The 15,208-nt window shown below is 36.8% G+C and overlaps 1 long non-coding RNA gene across 2 annotated transcripts in view; it reads right to left on the reverse strand.

Annotated features, from left to right (window-relative positions):
* Window positions 1-15,208, reverse strand: part of LOC140849907 (uncharacterized) — a 181,280-nt gene that overhangs the window by 76,075 nt on the left and 89,997 nt on the right. For both annotated transcript variants that reach the window (XR_012132289.1, XR_012132288.1), the window contains exon 3: window positions 7,845-7,933. This is a non-coding gene — a long non-coding RNA (uncharacterized lncRNA). The remainder of the gene's footprint in view (window positions 1-7,844; window positions 7,934-15,208) is intronic.

Genomic DNA, 15,208 nt, shown 5'->3' on the forward strand with positions numbered 1-15,208 from the left:
GAAAAAGTTTTTTTGTACTTACAGTGCCCCATTAATCTGAGGGCTTCTTTTACAACAGGACTATTTGTTAGTATCCACTTTAACAACAGGACTTTTAACAACAGGACTATTTGTTAGCATCCATTTTATTATAAAATATTTTAAGTATTCACAAAAATATACCTAATAATATAATGAACACCAATGGACACACCTTCCAGCTTTGTCTTATTTGCTTCAAATATGTTTTAATAAACAGAATGTTACAGATAGATGGATGATCTCTGTGTACTTTCTCCAATCCTGTTCATTCTCTTGCCAGTAGTATTTACCACCCTGAATGTGCAGAGTCTCCTATTTACACATTTTTACATTTACTACATATGTACATATCCATAAACAATAATTTTGCAAGTTTTAAAAAAGTTTTTAAAAATGATATTCTATGTGTATGCTGCAATTGAATTTTTCTTTTTTGCTAACTACTGTGTTTTGGGGGTTTAGTCACACAGGTATATATAGCACTCCTTCATTAATTTTAACTACTATATTATATATTTTTTAACATACTCTGATTTATCTGGTCTTTCATTGATTTTTAGGCCTTTTATGATTCTTAACTGTACATGTCTCCTTGAACACATATGATAGTTTCTCTAGGGTATAGAAGTGTTGGGTTGCACTTCAGGATATGAACATCTTTCACCTCAGGACATATAACCACATTGGTGGATGGTGAGTACACTTATTTATACTACAGACAGCAGTATTGGGAATTCCTCTTGCTCCCTTTTATCGCTATTGCCTAGCAAAAGTCTGGCACACAGGAGATGCACTGTATCTGCTAATGGTGAATGAGTGAACAAGTGAGTGGTGCTTGAATTTATAGAAAGTGAGCCAAAAGAAGCATAAATACAAGTAATCTGAAGTGAAATCACCAATAGAAGATCTAGACCTGTGCTATTTAAATTCAAATTAATTTAAAATCAAATAAAAAATTCAGTTCCTCAGTTGCTCTAAATATGTCAAGTGCTCAAACATGGTTAGTTGCTACTGGTTACCACACTGGGCACCCAGATATGGGACATTCTTACTAAGATAGAAAGTTCTATTAAATAGCTCTGACCTAGACAACAGGTCTTTCTCTTTTCCTCTTTTCCCCTTTCCACCCCCCATCTGACTTGAGCACCTAATACTTTCATAGTACTTTCTGGATGGATGCTTAGAATTCTCACCACACTTGCCTTCTTAGGTCTGAAATCCATAATTCATGATTTTTCATTTGATTTTTCTTTCATTTTTTAAAATTGTGGTAAAACTCACATAAGTTAAAATCTATTGTAACTATTTTCAAGTATACAATTCAATGGCATTAAGAACATTAACATTATTGTGCAACCATAACCACCATCCATCTCTAAACTTTATCTTTCAAACTGAGACTCTGTAATTATTAAACAACTGCCCATTTCTCTCTTCTCCCAGCCTCTGGCAACCACAACTCTACTTTCTGTCTCTATGAATTTGATTACTTTAGGTACCTCATATTATGGAATCATACAATATTTTGTATCTGGCTTATTCCACTTAGCATGATGTCTTTAAGAATCATCCATGTTGTATCATGTGCCAGAATTTCATGCTTTCTTTTAAAGGCTGAATAATAATACTTCATTGTACGTATATAGCACTCTTCATCTGATTTTACCTTTGTCTTTATCTCTCAGGTACCAGCTGGGTGACTGCCTACCCAGACAAATGCAAGCCATAACACTAATAACTGATGCAGGTTTAGTATGATGGTCCCCAGATGCAACACTGCAATGTAACATGTTGGAAAGAATAATGGGCCAGGAATGAGGAGTCATGGGGTCTGCTGTATGAGAGCTGGGTGGCCTTAATGTTCCAAGCTTCTAAACTAATCTAAAAAAAGTAAGGTCTTTCTGTCATCTTAAAATTCTGTGGGTTTAAGAATGTTCTTCAATGCAGTGACTCAAAGTTAATAAGGAAAATGGATCTGAAGGCAAAGTAAGGGAAATATTTTGGCAAAGAGTGCTTCTAAAACTTTCCAACTCCACAAAAAGAGAGAGAGAGAGGCAGCTTACATTATGGGAAAGGCCATAACACATCAAATACTTCTGTGTCTAGTATCTCCCAGTCTAGAGTTGAGAGCTAAATCTTGGAGAATTCTTATCTATTTTTTAACTTAGTCCCATAGATTATTTCAAAAGAGGAATAAAAGTCAATATTTTTGTATATTATTGATTTTCTTCTATATTGTTACTATTCTCTAATCTATTTCCTTACACTTTTTCCATTTATAATTGGTCATGATTCTCTAATCTTTACCCTTTGGTGATATGTTTCTTCCCAAGTGTAATTAAAAGGTTATCTCAGAAAGTAAACAGTAGAGATGTGGCCAAATAAAGAACATGGATTGGTTATGTTTCTCTTATTGTAATCTGGCTTGGGAATGGCATGGAAAAGAAGGAGAGAATTTTGAAGGCCTCATCTTCACATACTTTCTAAATTTCATCCCCAGTCTTGTTATTTATTTGTGTTATCACTGTTGTTTCTGAATACTTTTTCATGGACTCCAGGCAAATAAACCAAAACATATTTTTTATTATGCCTATTTTCTTGATGTATGTGTTTTGAGGATTGAGGACACATACAGCACTAATTCATTAATTTTAACTGCTACGTAGTATAATGTTTATGAACATAGCACAATTTACTTATCTGTTCTCCCATCGATGCTTAGGCTGTTTTTAATTTGTCATTGTACATTTCTCCATAAACACACGTCATGAGGGTGCTCTCAAAACATTACTGCTTGGCTCAGGTTTAGGAAATTTGCTTTCCTTATTTTCTGATACAAAACTTTCACAAACCTCAAAGAGTTATTAATTCATTCAACAGAAATAAACTGAGTGCCTGCTAAGTGCAGAGATACCAGGAAAAGCAAAAACAGAGTCTCTATTCTCAAGGAGAAGCCGTTGGCATGGGACAGTAATTAAATAATTGTATAAATAAATGTAACATTATAAGTGTAATAAATAGTTTGAAGGAATAATCCATCATCCTATAAGCAGGGAGACTGTGTTCTTGGTTCGGTTCAGGGTATTGTTTTGGTTTTTGTGTGAAGTAGTGTGCTTAGTCTAAAAGGGGAAAAAGGAATGACAAAGTGTATGGTAAGGGCTATGGGGCTTGGGCTGAGGTGGATGTGGGAACATCATAAGCAGAGGCAACAGTAGGTATACAGGTTGTGGACTGGAACAGAAAGTGGTCATTTTAGATAGAAGGTCTGCTGCAACAAAGGGTCAAGGGAAAGAAGGTGTAAGAAAAAACAGAATGATATGGGTCAGAGCACACAAAACCTTTTGACTTTTACCCTAAGGTAATGGAACACCATGGACTGGTAAGTGATACCACAAAATTTGAGTTTTTAAACAACAAATTCAATGGATCCTACATGGTAAAGCCTTTGTTGGGATCCCTAATCCAATGTTTGCTGAATCTATGAGGGTGAAGCTAAACATGGTATAGTCACTGGCAGGACTCAGTCATTCTCTTAAAGAGTTATCTGAAATGAGGAAATGTTAAGTAGGAGCATCTGCTTTTAAGGCAGTGTGCACAACAGAGAGAGGAAGAAGGCTGATATCTTCCATGAAGTGGTGAGAAGCGTTAGAGAAACAGAAAATATAAAAGAGGAGTCAAGGTAAGGAAGGGGAGTCTCTGTCTCCAGAAGAGAAAATGGATGGAGAGAGTGGCTGACCATGAAAAGAATCTTGGTCAAGCCGGTGGGCACAGAGATGGGGATGAACAAGGCAAAACACAGGGTTAAGGCATTAGCAGAGACTTCAGTTGAAATATGGAAGGAAAAACATAGCTTTCTAGGCAGTCCAAAGTGGACCAAATAGCTCACAAATTGCACAACACAGCAACTAAAATTCTACAGCCTCTGGGAGGCCTGAGCACGCCTAGACTCAGCCCATGATTAATCTCTACTCCCTCTTAGAAAATCAAAGCCATGATCGAGGACTTGTGGTACCAACATTGTAATGGCTCCTGCTGGGTAACTCGCAAGCACCATGCCATGTCTTTCAGCCTGGCTCCTGTCTCAGCTTGGAAAACATACTTGACAACACTATCATGACTCAAAGGACCAACTTTCAGTCTCCCTATTATTTAGTAGCAGTGTGTTTTTCCTTCTCATGCTTTGAGTAGACGTTTAGTTTCTAAGACTAGGGGAAAAAAAATTCTGAGACTCAGTTTGCAGTAGGTGAAATGCTTTGCAATTAGAGGCAGGGAAAGAACTTTTCTGGAAAACAATGATTATATTTGGCTTTTTCAAAAAGTATATGTTACCATAAGAATGACTCAGATGCTAACAAAAATACAGTCTCAGAGAAGAACCTGACTGAAGCATAACTGATTATGTTGGACAATTACAAATGCCCTTATTAAATAATTGCATTTAAATCACATGATAGTTGTATAGTTGATTTATAAAAACAAAATTGTGAAAGTTTAAGTGACATAATTGTTCTCCATATCACTACAATTTTCAAATGAAGTAATTTAACCTTAGAAGTAATTTCACTTCTTATTGTGATGTTATTTTGGTGTCAGGCTGCAAGTTTTTGTTCCACTCCAGAGTTCTAGGAATAATGATTAACCCTTCCCTTTCCTTGCTGAAGCAACGATGCATTTTTCTAATGTTTCAGCATTTTGCTGCAGACCCAGCAGGTTATGAAAAGAATGGTTTGCAGACTCCTATTATTTATATGGTTTCCATTTAATGAGAATGTGGTAGCTTTATGGATGTGGGAAATGTAAATCTTTCTTAGGTTAGGGGTACTTGTGAACTCAGAATAAAAATGGCAAAAACAAACTGTCTTGTTTTGAGGGTATCAATAAATAATGTTAAGACTTTACACAATTTTCTCTCAAAATTACATCCCCAATGGAAATATTATAGGAAATGGCCCAGCATCTCTGGCACATCTCCTAAAATGTTAATCAAAAGTCTGTATTTTCAAGTGCACAAATAAAGGACCTCAGAACATTCAACAGATAAAAGTCAATACCCCTAACATTCCTTTATTTAGTTTACGTGAATTAAATGGTTTTATGCAACTATTGTCTCAGTATCACACACACAACTCCCAAGACATGTTCTATACGGGTAATAAGAGCTAAACCTGCTGTATTTCATTTCAGTCTTGCTGATAGCATTTATCAGCAAACTCTGGCTAAAAATGGAATATGCAACTTAAGCCTGATCATAACTGGACTATAGAGAAGGAAAGTGGGGGATTATCTGGGGACCAGGAGCACAAATATAAGATTGTATTGTCATTGTGTGCTATAGGCCTTTTGGCAAACTGTAGTATAAGCCCCAGCTGACAGGCCTTTTCACAACTGACAGAGGAAAATATGAAACTTCAATTCTTCATGACAGATAAATCTGCTGAATGAAAGGAAGACCAATAGGATAACAATGAGACAAAAAAACATATTGCTTTTGGGTAACTCCCTTAAATCTACCTCTTTTGTAAATATATAAAATAGGCATTCAATGAATATCTTCTAAACTCCTACCTATCAGCCTTGCAAAGCAAGCTGTTAAATTGGAACGATAAAATAAGCATCTTTTCTTCAGGAGATAAATACAAAGTCTTATAAAACAAGGGTGGCAGATTAAATTTAATATGTGGGCATGAAAGACATTTCCTGGATGACTATCAACTGGAGTGGATTTTTTGAACTAAAGTTGACATGTTACTATTGTAGAAGGCTTATTAATTGAGATATTAAATGTACCTAATCCACCATGATGGGGATCTTTGTCAAATTAAAAAAATATATGACTAGAAGTAATTGCTCTTTTCTGTCAGTGGGTCCCAAGTCCATGAAATGTAACCAGAGACCATCTCTTAGGATTAGTATCACTGGCCTGTCCATTGGTGATACATACCTTTCACCCTTGACAAGGGCCCGGGGGCCTCCAGAGATCTAAGGTTCTTTGCCTTTCCCATGCTGGTTGAGCACTGGCAGTTTCCCTAGGAAAATTCATCCTGGTTGGCTATAATAGCTCTGCCCAATTCCACTGGCAGCCTAGGGAAACTACCTTAAACCATGAGAGGCCAAATTAAATTGAAAAGTGAGATTTCTTGAATAGTTTTTTAATCTTTGCAGATATTTAGCATTTTATTATGTAACCTCACTGTCTTTGACATCTCCTAGAGGAAGGATTCTGAGCAGCACTGCTTCTAGGAGGAGATGGGAAATTAATACAGGCTCCTTAATGTAGGTTGCTGCTTTTATTAATGAACAGCTGGACTGCCTTGGCAAATCCCAGGTCAGGATGATAGACAGTGCCTTGCTGAGATAGCCTAAGGCAAGTTCCAGGACCTAAGAGCAGATCTGCCTTGAACTGTCACTTTCCCTGGTTGCCATGAAATTCATGGCTAGTCTCCCACACAAAAATCAAGGTAAATATAGGAAGAGAGTGAGAGAGCTAGCAAGAGAAAGAGCAAAGACAGAGAGAGAAAGAGAGAGAGAGAATGCAAGAGAGAATGAAGAGGTGAAAGGAAAGATGAAACAGATAAGAGTGTTGAGGGTCATTTTTCTGTAAGACTTCATGCCCCAACCTGTGTGGGCACTTTCACCAGCCAGATGGTCTGGGAATGTCTCACAGCAGGTCTGGGGCACAGTCTCAGGGCATGGGAATCTCTCACCAAGTCACCGGGAGGAGGAAGAAAGACAGAGTTAGACTATGAAAAGGAAGAAGAGGAAGAGGAGGGCAGCCAGCCTGGAGTCTGAGGGAGGAATCCCGGCGCCACAGCGCAACAGCTGCCTCAGGTATGCTAGCCAGTCTCAGCTCGTTCCCCAGCTTGTTCCCAGCTCTTTTCTGGCAAGCCCCAGGCTCCCCACCACCACCACCACCACCACACACACACGCGCACACACACACACACACACACACACACACACACACACACACACACACACACACTCTGGCAAGCCCCAGGCTCCCACCACACACGCACACACACACACACACACACACACACTCTGGCAAGCCCCAGGCTCCCACCACACACACACACACACACACACACACACACACACACACTGTTGTAAAGAAGCCTCTGGCCTGTCCACAATAGTGTCTTTCAGATACTTGCTGAGAGAGCTGGGCTTGCTGGGCACTGCTTTCATAATTGTGGTAAAGTTGCCTAAGACCTTGATAAATAACAAAATCCACTCAAATACAAAGGGATTTAACTTACTCTAAAGATTATTATGTTTTGTCTGCTGGATTAAAATTATTTTCAAAGTTATTAGAGAAACTCTATGAAGAAACAAACCACACACACACACACACACACACACACACACACACACACACACAAAGGTGCAGCATTATATGGTAATTATCCAAAATGCTACTGCTTACAATAATAAGGATGCTGTTTGTTTACATAGCATCTTACTTTTCCAAAGAATTCAAACAGCTACACCATCCATATCCCATTGTTCCTTCTATAGTCTTCTATGAGCTATGTAGGCAGCAAGGACAGTCATCTACATTACATAGGAGAAAAGAAGCCCAGAGGGGCACTTAGGATCACACAGTAAGGAAATAGCAATTCTGGATTTGCTACATAACACATTAACTGTCAAGATTTTTCCTGCTTAAGTAAAATATATACTCGTCTTTTCCATCTTGATTCTCTAAAAGTAATTTGCAAACAATTTTTCCTCTTTGGGGACTCATCCCTGACCCCTTCTTTGTGTGCACTTTCTACCTTAGCATTTCTCGGTGTTTCATAATCTTTCATTTATTTGCCTACCTCTTTCATGGTATATTCTTCTTGAGAGCAGGGACTTGCTCATCTCTGTATCTCCAGTGCTTGGAACAAGTTTGATCTTTCTTAAATGCCTGTTGGTTAAATGAAGGAAAGGAAAAAGAATAAATGAATTAATGGATAATCTTCTAAGAACAATTTCTGATGAGGTAACAATAAATGCAGATTTGGATTTAAATGTCTCTTCTGATTTTATCTTTGCTGTTACAAATATGTCCACCTCACAGCCTTCTTTTGACAATCCAGAAAATCCAGAGAATACGTTTAGAGCTAATTCCTTCTCTGCCTGGGCTATTGGGTTTATTGTTTGGAACAATAACCTGAGACTTGTGGAAATACTAAGGCTCCAGATGGTCTATTGTAATTATTTTCCCCATAGTCTTCTTTTTGTGGTATCTATGAGAAAGCATTTTGTGTAGAGGTTTTGGGAAGTGTTAATGTACAGTTATTATGCGGTCCCAAAAAACCCTTATCTCTGTACACTGAATCTTAAAGCCTGATTGTTATTTGGGGGAGGGGGTGTACACCCCCAAATAACAATAGGGGCAATGATTGCTCTTCAAGGAGACTACAAATTTAATTCTCTTTTATACATTTTTTGGTGATTAATACAAAAAAGGCAAGGTAATATATGTTAATCTTTACCAGCTGTACTTTATGTATCCCCTTACATTGGAAGCCTAGCAGGAGCAGAATGTCACAACAGACATTTACTGAAATTCCTGGGGAAATGTAACAAAAAGTGTTAGAGAAAAATGGTCTTTCAGCTAAATTACCTAATATATTTGCTAATGGTATCTGATTTAAAAGCCATAAAAATACCAAGTTAAAAGCACATTAGAAGATGTGTTATATTTATAAGTGTTTGTCACCTTGGCAACAGAAGCTATATTCCAAATCTAACACTAGCTATGATGGGCCAAGACCTTTTAAAATTGGTAAATACTTCTTTATGGCAATGATCTGCTTTAAGCTACTGAATTAGAACTAGAAAAGGCAAGTTCTTCATTGCATAGCAAGTTTTTTTGCTAGCTTTCTACTATGGGTAAGCTTTCTCTTTCTTTTAGTAACTATGGTTACTTAACAAGAAAAATAATGTATTTTCAAACAATAAACCATCAATCTTAATTATTCCCTTCTTGCACTGAGAAATGCATATATAAGAGCTAGAATATTCCTAAAAATAGTTTCTCTATCAACTTTAAACTTATAGTAGTGACCTTGATTCATTTATGCTACAAAAATATATCCTCCTAAACAGCTGGATGGAATATGTCCAGTTTAATAGGGGATCATACACAGGGAACTTTTCCAATACCTTTACCTTCCAAGTGAGCAGCACAAGGACTAAAAAATTATGTTTCACTGTGTCTCACTAAAATTTTGCTTCCTAGTTACATCTAGTAAAAATGGATGATTCAGTAAAGGGATCCATGCTTTAAAAGGTAGATTTCAAGTGGACCTGAAGAGGTTTAGATTAGAACCCTCACAAGTCTTCCCTTATTTTTAAGCTCCAATCTGATTTCCAAGTCGTGTAAAAAATGTTTGGGTTACACGCCAGTCCAAGATTGTAGTTCCAAGAGTCTAACTAGATTCCTATGTGGCTGAACCAATTTTCAGAAGTAAACCATGGAAAAGGTCTGTGTAAACACACATTCTCTGTGGGCTGTGGCTGTTTGCTGGAAGCCCAGACAAGTCTCTGCAGCCAGCTTGGGAAAACCCAAGCCCAACTTATGATCTGTAGTAATGCTCAGCAGGTTCTCAGATAGGTGGGCAACTTGAAGGGTCAAAGACCATCACTCCCAAGTAACTTTCTCTAACATAAGGTGAGCATGTCCCTCTTCTACCCAGAAATCAATAAAAATTCCCTATCACACCAGCCCACATTAAATATTGCCCAGAAGTATGTCATGCTTCCTTTTTGTTTGCCAAGAAATAAGGTCTTCTTACTAACATAAGAAATAAGACTTAGTTTGTGAGACAGAGACATTAATAGTGCACAGGAGAATGTTCTAGAAGAGGGCCAGCTGAACCTCAAGCCTAGAACTCATAAATCAAAGTAGCAGCTTTGAGTTCAAATATAAACTATGTGAACAAAGCTGACAAAATATGTTCAAACATAACCAGATTTGCCTCCCATTGACTGAAGGCAAAGAATCACATGGATTGATATGTATTCTAGTCCTTAAACATATTTTTCACTTGATTGATAAACGTAACTCACCTCTTGAAAATATGTTCTGGCTACATTATCTTACTGCTAAGCCCTTTATTTAAATCATGCTGAATCAATTACCAAGCCATAAGCTTCTGGCAAATTTTTTAAATGTCCATTTTTTTACTCAATATGAATTTTAAACAGCCTGAGTGGAAATTATAGCATCTTATTTAAAAATCATCATAGATCATATTATTTAAAGAGTTGGCTAATAATCTCATTTCACTATCCAGAAAAATGTAAGCAAAAGGCTATCTATGGCCTGAATTTCACCAACTATATGCAAGATATTTTATAACAACTACCTTAGCTGAATGAAAAATACAAATGCAGCATCACTCAAATTTCTTCCCAAGGGAATAATTCCCAACTTTATATCCTCTGTATAGTAGGCAAGCAATAAATACTTGTAGTATTGAAAATAAATGTTGCATAAATGAATTTCAGTAAGTCTGTTTTATACATTGCCCATGATATTCACAAGTTAAAGGATGACTACACAAATACATAGTTAAGATAAGATGTTAAAGGTTAAGTTTAGTAAAATAACATGATTCATTTCTATTCTGTTGATCCTTAACGTGTATTTTTGCGTTATAAAACTGAATGATGAGTAAAAATTAGGTAAAGAGGATGGGGTCATAGTAATGTAAACCAAGGCAGAAAATGAAAATTAGCATAGCAGGAACATTAGGGAGACTTGCCTTGCTGACTGAAAGTTACAGGTTTAGAAGAGAATAAATAGTAAATGAGGCTAAGTAGTAGGGTGGGGCCAGTTGTAGACCAAGAAAGGAAACTAATATTTGCTGAGTGCCAGGCCTTGCACAGAGGTTCCCTTGGGGTTATTCCTCATGAAAAGACTGTGAAGTAGGTATGATTACCCTTACTTAGGTTGGAGAGAGAGCCTCAGAAAAGTTTAGATGCCTGATTTCAGTGGTTATATGAAAGTACACGGTAAAGTAGAGCCATAATCCAACACTCTTTACCCAACATTACATTGTATTGAAAACCAGGCAAAGGGATGTAGAGATTAACTCACTAGGGAGTGACAGCATATACCAAGTCCAGAAAATCGAAGCTAAGTAAACAACTTAAAAATACAAATGGCTTAATAGGATCCCTAACTGCCCTGGGATGTTTCCATGTATGTAATGAGTAACATTATTATGTAATCATGTTCTTAACCTCAAAAGGCAACCTAATTAATTTTCGGTTAAAAATTTCAAAATAGTACTGATTAAGACTTTGCTGCTTAGGCTGTTACTGTTCATCATTCCAGAGAACCGCAGGTCTGATTTGGAAAACAAAAATATTCTAAAGGCGATCTACTTCTGGGAATTTAGACATTGTCTTGTACTGGCGACCTGACAGGCCTGCTGCTCCACTCCTCCCTTTGTGGTTTACATGCTGCTTCCATATATGACACTGGCATCCCATTCAGAGGTTGATTGCTGTGTTTTGGTTTATGTTTCATACAACTGCCCTGAGCCACTTCTAAGAGAGAATGGTAATGACAAATTTGAAACTTTCTCCCCAGGAAAGGAGGCTGTGGTGAAATCGTGAGATGACATTTAAGCAACTACCATTAAAGGCATTTTAATTTTCTGTTGACAAACATGATTTTCCAAATGATTTACAGTGAAGTTTCTGGGCTGAAAGCCACACAGCCTGTCTAGGACTACATTTCTGGTTCCTCAAAAGTGCTAATGATATCTTCATTCTTCCGTGAGAGACTTAATGTTTTGAAAACCACAGTGCTATTTAGGTTCCGGGTTCCCCAGCTTCTGCTTTCACTTTCCTTCAGAGCCCCTTGCCACCACTTCTTACACCAGGCTCTCCTAATCCCAAACACTAATGTTGGATTTGAGGCAGTAGTGCTTTAAGGAGCATTGGTCCTATACTCAGCAGTGCCTGATTTCTTTCAGTAAAAACAGCCTAGCTCTTCAGCAACCTGGAATTTCACTTTGTTCAGAAGATTCAGTCTCCACCTCAGACTTCACTAAGTTTAGTTAGTTTTCCCGTCTTGGATGCCATTTGTTTTTATAGCTTGCTGGATTCCCAGCCTCTTTGAAGAATGAAGGTCTTTAGTGCTCTTAACTTTTCCTCTCTGGTCTCTCCTGTTATACTCAGAGTCTGGAACTTTCCTGTTGCTTAATGCCTGCCCTCTGTTTGTCTGGATTTTCAGTTTTGTTTTCAGTATCAAGGTATTTTGTATAATACTTTCATTTTACAGACCAGTAGACCAAAATGTAAGACAGTTGGGAGATTTGCCCAAGGTCTCAACACTAAACTCAGGTCCTACTAATTTGAGATCTAAGGGCTTTTTACATAGTTGGCTAAGGTTATTAGATGCCTCCTTTTAAGAGATTATTCCCCTTTATTTGCATTTTTATCTAACATGTGAAGAAATCTTGGAGAAGGAAAGTTGTTCTCCAACTTTTAAAAAATGTTAAAATACAAAGCCATATACCTATTCTTGTTCAAGGGTTATTGGTCTATGGGAGGTTTTGCTTAAAAAGTTTTAAAAAACAGTTTTGTTTTGTTTCCTACTAAAAATAATTTACTTTCAATGAACATATTTCAAAATAAAATTTCCTTTAGCAATCAATGTTTCCTTCCTTACATTATTACTGTTCTCAGCTTGGAGGGTATTCTGGACAATTAGCTATGCATTTAGAGGCATAGTACATCCACGTACCTGAAGACATATAAAGCTTTTTTGTGTGTTTCCATGTGTCTTTTTAAATTAATTGGGGTAAAAATCATATAACATAAACTTTACCATTGTAATCATTTTAAAGTGTACAATTCAGTGGCTTTTAATATGTTCACAGTGTTATACAACCATCTTTACTAGCTAATTCTAGTTTCTAATTTCATCTCCCCCACAAGAAACACTGAACCCATTAAGTGGTCACTTCCCATTACCCTTCCCTCACTCCATTCCCTGGCAACCACTAGTCTGCTTTGTCTCCTATGGACTTGTCTATTCTGGATATTTCAGATAAATGAAGTCATATAATATATGGCCTTTTGTTTCTGGCTTCTTTCATTTAGCATGTTTTCAAGGTTCATCTGTGTTGTAGCATGTATTAATACTTCATTTATGGCTAAATAAGAGCCCATTGTGTGGATATATTGCATTGTATTTATCCATTCATAAGTTGACTGATATTTGAGTTATCTTCACTCTTTGGTGATTGCTACGAGCATTCGGGTACAAGTATTTGTTTGAACACCTGTTTTCAATTATCTTGGGTATATACCTAGGAGTGGAATTGCTGGGTCATATGGTGATTCTGTGTTTAACTTTTTGAGGAACCACTAAACTGTTTTCCACGGTTTTTTTTTTTAGCATGAGCATGTTTTATCAGTCATCCTGTTTCTAGATTATTGTTATTATAGATCTCCATTTTATTAAAACAGTCTTTCCCTTTAGACAAATTTTTGGTATAGTATAAGTCATTGTTTTCCCTTTCAAATGCTTGGTTTTTGTTATCTGTTCTATGAATTCTAGCTGAGAGTGTGCCCATTTTTGTTTTTCTACTTATATCTTACCTTATGAGTCTGTATTTCATCCCACCCACAACATGCATTTCTTTCTAAGGAAAAAACTTTTCACCAATATGTCAGTAGAGCCTTTTGCCAAGTCTATGACATGTTAAGACATTTTACATTATATTAAAATACAAGTAGACACCCAATGATTAATAAAAAATATCCATGACTATCTTAGTGTTTTAAATGCTTCACATTTATGGAAACTAGAGATGCCATATGTTCTACAGGGTTTTCACTGAACAGAATTTATATTGAATAAAGACTGAAAGCCCTATCACTATGGATCATTTGGTAAGAAATGAAAATAACAAGACATTACAGTGAGATCTGATTTAATGAGAGTCTGTGTTGAATTTTTTTCCCTCCACATGTCCTACCTTTTTCTGGAATGGTAGCAGGGCTTTCTTACCTGGCACTCATCTGGCTTACAGACCTTGTCTACACAAACTTTCTCTTAGTCCTTAACTCTGGATTGTTGTGTCCCACTCATTTGGATGTGACTCTGCTGCCACATATGAAGTACCAGAAAGGATCAATCTCTGAGTCATCAGACTGACTAGACCTCTACGTCTTTCAGGAACTAACTGGAGTCAAAGACAAGGCCAGAAGTCTTTTAAAGCTAGCCTGCTATGTTTGCTTCCTAAAGTTTGAAAATTTTGAGGATTTGCTGCCATTCATGCATAAATCAACAAACCATTTTGGTGTGTGTGTGTGTGTGTGTGTGTGTGTGTGTGTGTGTAGAGTAAAGCAGAATTTTTCCCTTCCTATAACCAGTTTTTTATAGAAATAGGGTTCTATATAGTAGAGTGACTAGTCCACTCTTTTCCCACAGATCCTCCTTGCCTGCCGTGTCGTACACGAAGTTTCCATATTGTGTGAGTCTCTTCCTAGACATTTCATTATGTTCTATCAGTTTCCCAAAGTAACAATATCACTTTATGTTATTTATCATTATGTTAGAATAAATTAACATTTGGTAAAGCAAGTCCCCTTACCTTGTTCTATTACTTCTTTAGGAGTATCTTGGCTGTTCTTAGTTCTTTGTTTTTCCAAATATATTTTAGAATCAACTTTTCAATTAAAAACCTGTCTGCTTATAACTAATATATTGTCAGACAAAAGTTATTTTAAGGAATCTCCTTAATATTTTGTAAAATTTCAATTCTTATAAACAATGCTTACCTATATCCTATAAATCTTGTAGTTTTTTTTGAAGTGTAGCTGACATACAATATTATATTAGTTTCAGGTGTATAATAGTGATTCTACATTTATGTACATTAAGAACTCATCATCACAATGTTATTAACTATATTCCCTATACTGTATATTACATCCTGGTGTCTTACTGATTTTGTAACTGGAAGTCTGAACCTTTTAATCCCCTTCCCCTATTTCACCCATCCCCCAATCCTCTCCCCTTAGACAAGAACCAGATTGTTCTCTGTATCCACAAGTGTTTTTGTTCTGTTTGTTTTGTTTTTAGATTTCACATAAAAGTGAAATCATATGGTATTTGTCTGACTTAATTCACTTAACATAATACCCTCTAGGTCCATCCATGCTGTTG

This window comes from Manis javanica, chromosome 6 (assembly GCF_040802235.1).
Source record: "Manis javanica isolate MJ-LG chromosome 6, MJ_LKY, whole genome shotgun sequence".
Lineage (NCBI taxonomy): Eukaryota > Metazoa > Chordata > Mammalia > Pholidota > Manidae > Manis > Manis javanica.